Below are 13,469 nucleotides of genomic sequence, written 5' to 3'. Positions count from 1 at the left end.
ACTGCTTTCTTATCCATTCATCTGCTGATGGACATCTAGGTTGCTTCCATGTCCTGGCTATTATAAACAGTGCTGCGATGAACATTGGGGTACACGTGTCTCTTTCCCTTCTGGTTTCCTCAGTGTGTATGCCCAGCAGTGGGATTGCTGGATCATAAGGCAGTTCTATTTCCAGTTTTTTAAGGAATCTCCACACTGTTCTCCATAGTGGCTGTACTAGTTTGCATTCCCACCAACAGTGTAAGAGGGTTCCCTTTTCTCCACACCCTCTCCAGCATTTATTATTTGTAGACTTTTGGATTGCAGCCATTCTGACTGGTGTGAAATGGGAGCTCATAGTGGTTTTGATTTGCATTTCTCTGATAATGAGTGATGTTGAGCATCTTTTCATGTGTTTGTTAGCCATCTGTATGTCTTCTTTGGAGAAATGTCTATTTAGATCTTTGGCCCATTTTTTGATTGGGTCATTTATTTTTTTGGAGTTGAGCTGTAGGAGTTGCTTGTATATTTTTGGGTGTAATTTTTTAAACTGCTGAAGTTACTAAAAAGCACTTATTGGATAAATGAAAAATTTTAGTTGATAAAATTTGTCCTGAAATAAAACTTGACATTTAAAAGTCAGTCTCATTCATAATTTACAATGGAAAAGAATCTGAGAAAGAACATGTATAACACAACATTGCAAGTTAACTATATTCCAATTTTTTAAAATACTTTAAGAAATCCACTTTGGACATCTAACCTCCAAATTATAAAATAACAAATTTGTATTGGATTATATCACTAAGTTTATTATAGAAATAACAGGAAACAAATATAGCTAAAACAAATGATGTTAAATATTTTTTCATATGTTTATTCACCTTTACATCTTTGATGAGAGATCTGTTCAGATCAATTGACTACGTATTAAATTAGGCTGTTTATCTTATTGTTGAATTTTAGGAGTTTCTGTATTTTTTGATATGGGTCTTTATCAAATGCTTTTTTTTTTTCCTGCAAATATTTCCCTCAGTCTGAGTCTTGTATATTCATTCCACAAATACCTTTGTAGGACAATTTTAATTTTAATGAAGTCTAACTTTTTCTTTCATGAAAAGAATCAGTCTATATAGTTGCCATGGTAGGGATGAGTCAGTATGAATTTAGCAATGAATATACTAATTATCTTTGATATTACTAAGATCACATATTTCATTAACTCAAAGAGATTACTTAAAGAAAATATCTTTTAGGTGAATAAAACACTGAAATAAATTTCAAATAATAAGCTATCTTTATTTATTCCTTCAAAAGATATCAGTTCAGTTCACTCAGTAGTGTCCGACTCCTTGCGACCCCATGAATCGCAGCACGCCAGGTCTCCCTGTCCATCACCAACTCTCAGAGTTCACTCAGACTCATGTCCATCGAGTCAGTGATGCCATCCAGCCATCTCATCCTCTGTCACCCCCTTCTCGTCCTGCCCCCAATCCCTCCCAGCATCTGAATCTTTTCCAATGAGTCAACTCTTCGCATGAGGTGGCCAAAGTACTGGAGTTTCAGCTTTAGCATCATTCCTTCCAAAGAAATCCCAGGGCTGATCTCCTTCAGAATGGACTGGTTGGATCTCCTTGCACTCCAAGGGACTCTCAGGAGTCTTCTCCAACATCACACTTCAAAAGCATCAATTCTTCGGCACTCAGCCTTCTTCAAAGCCCAACTCCCACATCCATGCATGACCACTGGAAAAACCATAGCCTTGACTAGACGGACCTTTGTTGGCAAAGTAATGTCTCTGCTTTTGAAGATGCTATCTAGGTTGGTCACAACTTTCCTTCCAAGGAGTAATCGTCTTTTAGTTTCATGACTGCAATCATCATCTGCAGTGATTTTGGAGCCCAAAAAAATAAAGTCTGACACTGTTTCCATGTTTCCCCATCTATTTCCCATGAAGTGATGGGACCAGATGCCATGATCTTCGTTTTCTGAATGTTGAGCTTTAAGCCAACTTTTTCACTCTCCTCTTTCGCTTTCATCAAGAAGCTTTTTAGTTCCTCTTCACTTTCTGCCATAAGGGTGGTGTCCTCTGCGTATCTGAGGTTATTGATATTTCTCCTGGCAATCCTGATTCCAGCCCGTGCTTCTTCCAGACCAGCGTTTCTCATGATGTACTCTGCATAGAAGTTAAATAAGCAGGGTGACAATATACAGCCTTGACGTACTCCTTTTCCTATTTGGAACCAATCTGTTGTTCCATGTCCAGTTCTAACTGTTGCTTCCTGACCTGCATATAGGTTTCTCAAGAGGCTAATTATATAAGAAAGCAGAATGAATACCAGTGAATGATTAATTCTTAGAGTATATGTATGGATAGCAAACCAGCTTAGTTTGATTTTGTGTGTGTGTGTTTGTGCCAGGAAATATTATTTGATGGGTGTTTTTTAACATGTTTTTTAAACATGTTTTTAACATGTTTAAATAACTCATTTAAAAAATAAGTTATTTTATGCAACCATGTCATTTATAGGGGGTTGGGGGGTAGAAATAAACACAGAAACATAATTCACTACAGAATGCTTAGGAATTCTTTCTCTCTGTCTGTCTGTCTCCCAGCCCCTCCCCCCTCTTTTTTTGGCTGCACACTTGGATCTTAGTTCCCAGAACAGGTATGGAACCTGCACCCCCTGCAGTGGATGCAAATAGTTCTAATCACCATAGAATTCTCAACTTTGAAATTCTTTATGCTGCTGATTCAGTCCCAGTCCAAATGCATTAAAATAGATTCTTTAAACTCTTAACTCTTTACCCCCATAGAAACCATCAATACTACAAAGAAAAGAATCAATTTTCAATTTTCTATGTATCTTATTTTGTTCCTTGGGAGAAGAGGTCGAAAGAAAATGAACTTCCATTCAAAGAAGGATCAAACCAAGAACATCTCTAATAATGAGAAAGTGAAAGTGAAGTCGCTCAGTCTTGTCCGACTCTCTGCGACCTCATGGACCGCCGTAGTGTACCAGGCTTCTCCGTCCATGGATTTTCCAGGCAAGAACAGTGGAGTGGGTTGCCATTTCCTTCTCCAGGAGATCTTCCCAACCAATGGATTGAACCTGGGTCTCCCGCATTGCAGGTAGATGCTTTATTGTCTGAGCCACCAGGGAAGTAGTAGGAATAATGAGAAAAGCCCTACACTTTTCTTCCCTTCTGCTGCTGCTGCTAAGTCGCTTCAGTCGTGTCCGACTCTGTGTGACCCCATAGACAGCAGCCCACCAGGCTCCCCCTTCCCTGGGATTCTCCAGGCAAGAACACTGGAGTGGGTTGCCATTTCTTTCTCCAATGCATGAAAGTGAAAAGTGAAAGTGAAGTCGCCCAGTTGTGTCTGACTCCTAGCGACCCCATGGACTGCAGCCCACCAGGCCCCTCAGTCCATGGGATTTTCCAGGCAAGAGTACTGGAGTGGGATGCCATTGCCTTCTCCTCTTCCCTTCTGAATGATTAAATTACCTGAAATCAGTACAGGTATAACATGAATGACTATGAAATCACCAAGAGTTAGGAGGAAGTATTAGGCACTCTTAATTTCAAACTATCTGTAAGAAACTCTCTGTAACAGATAAAGGAAAAGAGATGGGACAAGAAAGAAAAATATCTAGCTTTGTACAGACTTGTGAACCACATACTTTTGCTTTTTGAAAACTGCTTTCCACAGAGCTTTTTCCTGTGCAAATATTATTAATCATAATTATATGATTAATATAAATATAGACTGGGACTAGAGTTGGATATTTAACAAATGAAGTTTATGGGTGAAGAAAAAAGAGATAAGTTTATCTCTAAACACTAGGAGATGCAATGCTTTTTTTCAAAAATGGTGCTTCCCACCAAGGTATTTTAGTACTTTGTTAGCATTTTTAAATGATTTATTAGTAGCATTTACTCTAGATATAGTCAAATCCACAGATACTTCTTATGTCTATATACACAGCATTATCACTGTGAACATTTCAATAATTTACAGATTTTGACTTAAATTAGTTTCCCATTTTTTTAATTTAGAAGATCAGTGACTTGAAATCACACTATATTCATTTCTGCACATTTATATACACACAGTACAAAATGTACTAAATGTAGTACAAAAATACAGACTTGACTATAAATCATGCAAAAGTAGAATGCCCTTCACTGCAATGTCTGTAATCTATATAGATGTGACCTTGTGTTTTAAAATGGCTGTTTCACAAAGGGAAACATAATCTGTGTGTGTGTGTGTGTGTGTGTGTGTGCTAAGTCACCTCAGCCATGCCCAACTCTTTGCAATCCCATAGGATTCTCCAGGGAAGAATACTGGAGTGGGTTGCCATGCCCTCCTCCAGGGGATCTTCTCAATCCAGTGGCAGGTGGGTTCTTTACCACTAGCACCACCTGGAAAGCCCCGATCTGTGTGAGAAATAGTCAGTTCACTCTATAATCTAACAGAGAAGTAAGGGTTGTGAGTGATCACCTAATGTTGTCTCAAGTGGGCCTAAAGGAACTTGTTAGGGGGACCTATAGAAAGTCTGGCATGGAAAGGACTGTCAGTTGGACGATCTCATTTGACATTTTCCTTTCAGATGTACCTCTGTTTATTTTTCCCCAACAAACTAAACTGTAAAAATTTGAGTTAAAGATACTATCTTTTCTAGTCTTTGTCCATTGAAAAGAAAATAAAATGAAATATCAGAAGCACTGGATTTTAGTTTTAGTGTTTGTGTTTATTTTCTGTTGCTGCCATAAAAATCGCCACAAATTTAGCTTCAGTTCAGTCGCTCAGTCATGTCCAACTCTTTGTGATCCCATGAATCACAGCACACCAGGCCTCCCTGTCCATCACCAACTCCCAGAGTTTACCCAAACTTATGTCTGTTGAATCAGTGATACCATCCAACAATCTCATCCTCTGTGTCCCCTTCTCCTTCTGCCCTCAATCTTTCCCAGCATCACAGTCTTTTCAAATGAGTCAGCTCTTCTCATCAGGTGGCCAAAGTGTTGGAGTTTCAGCTTCAACATCAGTCCTTCCAATGAACACCCAGGGCTGATCTCCTTTAGGAAGGACTGGTTGCATCTCCCTGCAGTCCAAGGGATTCTCAAGAGTCTTCTCCAACACCACAGTTCAAAACCATCAATTCTTCTGCACTCAGCTTTCTTTATAGTCCAACTCTCACATCCATACATGACCACTGGAAAAACCATAACCTTGATGAGACAGACCTTTGTTGACAATGTAATGTCTCTGTTTTTTAATATGCTGTCCTGGTTGGTCATAACTTTCTTTCCAAGAGCAAGTGCCTTTTAATTTCATGGCTTCAGTCATCATCTGCAGTGATTTTGGAGCCCAGAAAAATTAAGTTTCTCACTGTTTCCGCATCTATTTGCCACGAAGAGATGGGATTGGATGCCATGATCTTCGTTTTCTAAATGTTGAGCTTTAAGCCAACTTTTTCACTCTCCTCTTTCACTTTCATCATGAGGCTCTTTAGTTCTTCATTTTCTGCCATAAGGGTGGTGTCATCTGCATATCTGAGGTTACTGATATTTCTCCCAACAATCTTGATTCCAGCTTGTGCATCTTCCAGCCCAGAGTTTTTCATGGTGTACTCTGCATAGAAGTTAAATAAGCAGGGTGACAGTATACAGCCTTGACGTACTCTTTCCTATTTGGAACCAGTCTGTTGTTCCATGTCCAGTTCTAACCGTTGCTTCTTGTGCTGCATACATGTTTCTCAAGAGGCAGATCAGGTGGTCTGGTATTCCCCTCTCTTTCAGAATTTTCCACATTTTATTGTGATCCACACGGTCAAAGGCTTTGGCATAGTCAATAAAGCAGAAATAGATGTTTTTCTGGAACTCTCTTGCTTTTTCCATGATCCAGTGGATGTTGGCAATTTGATCTCTGGTTCCTCTGCCTTTTCTAAAATCAGCTTGAACATCTGGAAAATAAAGTGATTCCGTGAATAAAGTATTCACGGTTCATATATTGCTGAAGCCTGGCTTGGAGAAATTTTGAGCATTACTTTACTAGTGTGTGAGATGAGTGTAATTGTGTGTGGTAGTTTGAACATTCTTTGGCATTGCCTTTCTTTGGGATTGGAATGAAAACTGACCTTTTCCAGTCCTGTGGCCACTACTGAGTTTTCCAAATTTGCTGGCATATTGAGTGCAGCACTTTCACAGCATCATCTTTTAGGATTTGAAATAGCTCAACTGGAATTCCATCACCTCCACTAGCTTTGTTCGTAGTGATGCTTTCTAAGGCCCACTTGACTTCACATTCCAGGTTGTCTGGCTCTAGGTGAGTGATCACACCATTGTGATTATCTGGGTCATGAAGATCTTTTTTGTACAGTTTCTATGTATTCTTCTTAATATCTTCTGCTTCTGTCAGGTCATACCGTTTCTGTCCTTTCTTGAGCCCATCTTTGCATGAAAAGTTCCCTTGGTATTTCTAATTTTCTTGAAGAGCTCTCTAGTAATTTAGCTTAAACCAATAGAAATTTATTAGCTCTGAATTTTGTAACTCAGGAGTCTCAACTGCTTTCTTTTCACGGGCTGTAATCAAAGTGTCAGCAGAATAGGCTCTTACTAGGATGCTTAGAGTCTAAGAAAGGATCTGCATCCCGGGTGACACAGATTGTTCCCTGTAGGTGTAGGACTGAGGTTCCCATCTTCTTGCCGTTCATCCGTTGTGATCATTTGCAGCTTCTAAAGGCTGTCCATATTCTCCAGCTCATGCCCTCCTTCCTCATCTTCCAAGCCAGTAAAGCTGGTCAAGGGCTTCTCTTCATTTACCTTCCTCCTCCCACCACCCCTGTCCATCTTCCTCTTGGCTGCATTTCTCTGGGTGCCTCTTCTGTCTCCATCTTCTAAGAGTTCGTGTGAATACCCTGGATACACCTGATAGTCCAAGCTAATCTCCCCATTTTAAAGTCACCTGTCTAGCAACCTTAATTTCGTATGCAAAGCCTCTTAACAGTAGTGCCTAAATTCATTTATGATTAAACAAACCAAGCAAGGAAAGCTTGGGAGGAAAACACAACTTTGGAATTCTGCCTATAATAATTTTACTAGGAAAAACTTGTGTGATACTGGGCAAAGAAGGAGCCTTCCCTTAGACTCAGTTTCCTATTGCAAAATTAAGAAATTAGACCAAATATGTGTTAACTTTCTTTCCAGTTCTGTGTCTTTACCTAAAATCTCCTGACTTTTGCACAGGACGAACGTTCAGTTAGTATCCAATAAATATTTGTTGTTTGAGATGAAATATGTGGCCATGATTGGCAAATACTACCCTTATATCTTTTTTAGTTGTCTTTTATAAAACTACTATAATATAAAAAAAGTATATTAATATTGGTTTATATTATGTATATATGATATAATATATACATATGTATGTATATATGTATACAATATATATGTATGTATATATTATATAATATATAATATGTACATATTTATAATATGTATATATTAAATACATATTCCATTATGTATTTAAATAAAAATTCCTATAACACTGTAAATGAGTAATACTGGCAACATTAAAAAAAAAAGACAACACTCCATCACCCCATTTCCTACCCCTTGGTGCTTCCCCAGAACTGGCAAATTCTCCAGTTTACATCGTCCCAATGTTATAGTTATGACTCCAAATAATATATTTTTCTGTTTTGATGCAGAATGTACTTATTGCTTGTGCCATTGTAAAGAAGGAGGAATTCACCAAAACTGCACTCCATTGCCTCCTTTCACTCACATCCCAAGTGACTGTGGCAAGTTTTGTTTTCCAAGATAAGATCTTTCACCCCTTATCTGACAGTGTGATGCTGACTCCCCTTCCTTCCACTGAGGTGTGGGATGTTCATTCCCTTCCCTTGAATCTCACACGCTTGTGAAAACAGCAGAAGTAATGTAGCATGACCTTCAAGGGTAGCTCATAAAAGACAACACAGTTTTCTCACGGTTCTCTTGGGATATTCATTCTTGGAACCCACCCACCAGACTCCGAAGAAACCCTGATGACAAAGAGGGGCCATGTGTAGGGGTTCCAGCCAGCAGACCCAGCTGAGGTCCTCGATGACAGCCAGGATAAAACTCCAGACACGTGAGGAAGCCTTGGAGATTTTGCAAAGTCCAGTCACCATGTGACAGTCATCACTGAGAAATCCAGAGTAGCTGAGTCAAGTCAATACCCAAACCATGAGAGATAATAATAACGTGCTTGTTGTTTTGGGACAATTGTATCTATATTTTATATTAAGTGCTATTGTCTCAGGATTCTGGTCAGAAATTCCATCATAGTTTTGTTGGATTTGATGAATATTTTTTTCTGGTTTTATTTTTTATACAACTTTTAAAGATTATATTCCATTTATGGTTATTACAAAATACTGGCTCTATCCCCTGTGCTGTACAATGTACTCTTGACTCTATCTCACAGCTGGTTTGTACCTCCCCCTCCCCACCCCTATGTTGCCCTTCCTATGTCCACTGGTAACCAACCATTAGTTTCTTCTCTATATTTGAAGTCTGCTTCTTCTTTTTTTTGTTATATTCACTAGTTTATTGTATTTTAAATTCCAAGTATAAGTGATTTAATAAATTTGTTATCCTGTCTGACTTATTTATTTCACTTAGAACAATGCCCATTGTTATGTCCATCCATATTCTGCAAATGGCAAAACTTCATTCTATTTATGGCTAACATTCCACTGTATGCTCAGTTCAGTTCAATTTAGTTGCTCTGTTGTGTCCAACTCTTTGCAACCCCACGAATCGCAGCACGCTAGGTCTCCCTGTCCATCACCAACTCCCAGAGTTCACTCAAACTCATGTCCATTGAGTCAGTGATGCCATCCAGCCATTTCATCCTCTGTCATCCCCTTCTCCTCCTGCCCCCAATCCCTCCCAGCATCAGAGTCTTTTCCAATGAGTCAACTCTTCGCATGAGGTGGCCAAAGTATTGGAGTTTCAGCTTCAGCATCAGTCCTTCTAATGAACACACAGGACTGATCTCCTTCAGAATGGACTGGTTGGATCTCCTTGCACTCCAAGGGACTCTCAAGAGTCTTCTCCAACACCACAGTTCAAAAGCATCAAGTCTTCCACACTCAGCTTTCTGCACAGTCCAACTCTCACATCCATACATGACTACTGGAAAAACCATAGCCTTGACTAGATGGACCTTTGTTGGCAAAGTAATGTCTCTGCTTTTGAATATGCTATCTAGGTTGGTCATAACTTTCCTTCCAAGGAGTAAGCGTCTTTTAAGCGTCCACTGTATGTAGATGTATATATATATTTATGTGAAAGTGAAAGTCGCTCAGTCGTGTCCAACTCTGTCCGACCCCATGGACTATATATATATATATACACACTTCACCCATTCATCTGTTGATAAACACTTGGGTTGTTTCCATATCATGGCTATTGTAAATAATGCTACTATGAACATATGAACATTGGGATGCTGCATCTTTTTTCATTAGTGTTTTTGTTTTTGGATATATACCCAGGATTGGGATTTCTGGGTCATATGATAAGGATGCCCATACTCACGACTTTGTATCCAACATAGTTTTGGAAACCCTAGCCACAGCAATCAGAGAAGAAAAAGAAATAAAAGGAATCCAAATTGGAAAAGAAGAAGTAAAACTGTCACTGTTCTACAGATGGTATGATACTGACCATTTTCATATATAAAGAATAAAAATAAAATTTAGCATATTAGAATTATATAAATATATCATTGCAGAGGATGACAGAGGTTGAGATGGTTGGATGGCATCACTGACTCAGTGGACATGAGTCTGCACAAATTCCAGGAGTTGATGATGGACAGGGAGGCCAGGCGTGCTGCAGTCCATGGGGTTGCAGAGAGTCGGACATGACTGAGCAACTGAACTGAACTGAACTGAACCTTAATGCAAAATTAAGAAATGGACTGAAATGCTTAGAGAAGAAAGTGCATTCCTATGTCACTAAGTCCCTGAAACCCACAGGGGAATGTGCCAAACACCAAAGTCCAACATACTCTTTACTAGGCTTTTCAGCTTCCTCTGGTTTTGATAGTCATCATCCGCTGTCACTCTTATCTGAAGGCATCCTCTTCTTATTGTGCTCTCAAATTTACTTGAGAAATTATATCTTTCTTAGGGACACATGAGCAGAAAATATTCTTAGTTTTAAGTGCGTTTATATTGTCCTCCTACTTTCTTGATAACATGGTTTGGTATAGAATTCTAAGTTGAAAATATTGTTTAAAAGAAATTGAAATCATTGCTCTATTGTATCCTACTGCCTGATGTTATCTTTGGTCCATTGGTTGATCCATTGATTGATCTTATCTGTGTGTAATCAATTTCTTGTGTTTAATCAATTTACTGGCAAGATTTTGGAATGTTTTTCTTCATTGGGATTGAAACTATACATGTGTAGACCCTTTTTCATTCACTCCTTTGCGCAATTTTGGGTCCTTTGAATTTGAAGAACCATGTCTTGCCATAGCTTGGGGACATTTTCTTTTATTGTCTATTTGATTGACTTATTCCATCTTCTTGTCTCTTTCACTCTGCTTCTGAACATGTTTTATTTAATAAATTCCTCCATTTTCAATCTTCTCTCAGATTCCTCTCATGTCATTTTTGAATTTTTCTTTAGCTCTGCATTATATGGAAGTTCCATACTTTTAGATAGATCACTCATTTGGTTTTTTAACCTGAACCATTTTATTCTTTAGCTGGTTCACTTAATGTGTTACAGTTTTGGGGAAAAAGGTATTCATTGTTTAAAATTTCTGTCTTGATTTCTAACTTGTTCATTCTTCAGTAGCAATCAATTCTTAATTTATTTGTATATACTCTTTCAACTTTCTATGAATCCTCCCAGTGTTGCACATGAATCAGCCTCCCAGGGGAAGTTTGACAACATTTGCTCATCACAGATGAGATTTACTAACTGATATCTAGTGGGCATAGGTCAGAGGTGTTGCTAAATATCCTACAATTTATAGGAACACCCACTAGAAGAAGTATCTGGCCCGAAATGTCCATAGTACCAAAGTTGAGAAACACGGGAATGTACCTGTTAGAAACTGAAAGTTACCTTTGTTCCATATACCACTTTGAATTCCTTTGGAATTAGTTGTTATGCTTTCTTCCATCTATTTCTGATTTGTGTGTGTATCTGTGTGTGTGTTTTCCAAATATGCGTTGATCTTCGTTCCTAGTTCACAGTTATTTCATGGATTTTCTCTTGGGTCGTGTTGTCTATCATCCCAGGAGCTTAACTGAGAGACCTAATTAGTTAGAGAGTAGGCTCATATCAACAGGTCAATATACTGTAGAGTGCTTGATTATAGAGCACGCAAACTAATTATTATCAATTTAAAGAGAGTTTTCTCTGGGGATAAAGTAATTTACTGTATTTCATACCAGACTGAGCTTTTTTGTCTCTCTCTCACTCTCTCTTTTTTGGTGTTTTCTCAGTGTCTGATGTAAAGGTCTGGAGTCATTTCAAAACCATCTCTACTTCTCTCACGGGCCCAAATTCATTCTAGAATACCTCCCTAGACAGGTATTAGGTTCTATCCTGGAGGCAAATACTGCTGCTGTCAGTCACTGTATCTGCAGATATGGCAAAGGAGAAGGGAGAGGGAATACGTTTCTTCAGGCCCTGATGTTTCGAAAGCAGTTATTTAATTAATTAATTTCCCCAATGATTCCCAGGACCCTCTCCTCATCTTTGCATTGTCTCTGATCTTAGAATTTCTCATGGGCTCCATTAGGATTGATTGCTTTCACTTCTGGAATCTTGGCTTCGATTCTTCTGCTCTGTTTTCCCCATTAATTCCATCCCACCTGTTTTTTTTAGCTTCTAGGGTTTGTTTAAACTTTCTGGTCCACTGGTAGCTCTATTTCCTGTTTTCCAACATGATTGTGTTTGGGTGCTTTAATTTAAAATGTTGATTCCAATCATTTTCATGAAACTGTGGGTAGGAAGGGAAGTATTTATGTATACCGGAAGCTTTCCTGAATAAATTACAGACCTTGGCTTTAATAGATATTCATCATTTTTTATTTCCAATTGCCCTGTATTTAGTCATGTTCCCCCAAAACATATCCTTAGACAATGATTCCTATGTAAATGATTTATTGAGGAAACGCTGCTCAGGTGGGAGGGAGCTTGTATGAGAGTTGGGGGCAGGGGACGGTCAAGGACGAAGGACGGCAAACGTGATAAGCAAATAATACCCCTTTCCCTCAAAAATGTCGCATTCCATCTCTGGAGCTTAGGAGTATGGTTATATCACATGGCAGGAGGAACTTCACAGCAGTGATTAAATTAGGGATCTTGAGACAGAGAGATTACCTGGATTATCCAAGTGAGCCAAATGCCATCACAAGGGCCTTTGCAAGTGAAAGAGGGAGACAGCAGTCGGAGACTGAAAGGGAGCTGACAATGCTGGGAGATGGCCTTGGAGACGAAGATGGAGGGAGGGCTCAGAAGCGGAGAAGCAGGACGGGACCTCCTGGCAGATGGCAGCACTGTTAACAGTCTATTAGCCCGGAGTGTTGAGCCCATCATGTGTAGCTTGTGTAGCTTTAAGCCTCTGAGTCTGTGGTCATCCGTGAAGGGTAATGAGAAACTCATTCATCAGCACGGGGAAAGCGCAGGGAAGCCCATCAGAGACCATCTCTGGCCTGGCCCCACAGGTGTCCCTGCAGTGCTGGAACTGCCTCACACGACAGGGCCTGCAGCTTGGAGATGTTTGCCTGCCCTTGCTGTTTCTTAGTTCATACATGAATCCCCAGGTACTTCTGGCTTTCTGCCTGATGTGAGGAAAACAGAACTGTAGAAAGGGTTCTCGGATAAGCACTGACAAAATTTACTATACTCCTCTTCACTTCATCATCCTTTTAGACACTCTGCCATTGTGTTTTCAGGACTTCAGAGCAGTAACACCTCTCTAAACATCCATTTTCCAAGTCTCACTCTTCAGCAATCCATTGATTTTCTATGATGGTAATTGTTAGTTTTCAATCTTGAACAGCCTTTTTTTTCCCCCTAAAATGTCAGTTTCTATTTTTTTTGCAACATGAGATTTGCACAACACGGCTGGGAAAAAACCTACAGAAAATGTAAGAAATTTTGTATTGGGCATATGACTGAAATAGGGTAGAAGGCAGCAACAGTCTCATTAATATTTCAAGGTTGGAATGAAACAAATCTCAACGTGAACTGATTACATCTGATTAAATGTGTTATCTAGGGACATCAGTTATCAAGCATCCTATGGAGGCAAAGATCTGGGGTATACTTAGGTGGGTACCAGGGAACAGTATAAATGGTGTAGAGAAATTAAAGACTAAAACGAGTAATACATTTGGATTTGGAAATTTTATAGAGAAAAAACCCCATGAATCTAAAGACTAAATTATAAGCTTAAA

This window comes from Bos javanicus, chromosome 23 (genome assembly GCF_032452875.1).
Source record: "Bos javanicus breed banteng chromosome 23, ARS-OSU_banteng_1.0, whole genome shotgun sequence".
Lineage (NCBI taxonomy): Eukaryota > Metazoa > Chordata > Mammalia > Artiodactyla > Bovidae > Bos > Bos javanicus.
Note: the sequence above shows the minus strand (reverse complement) of the source record.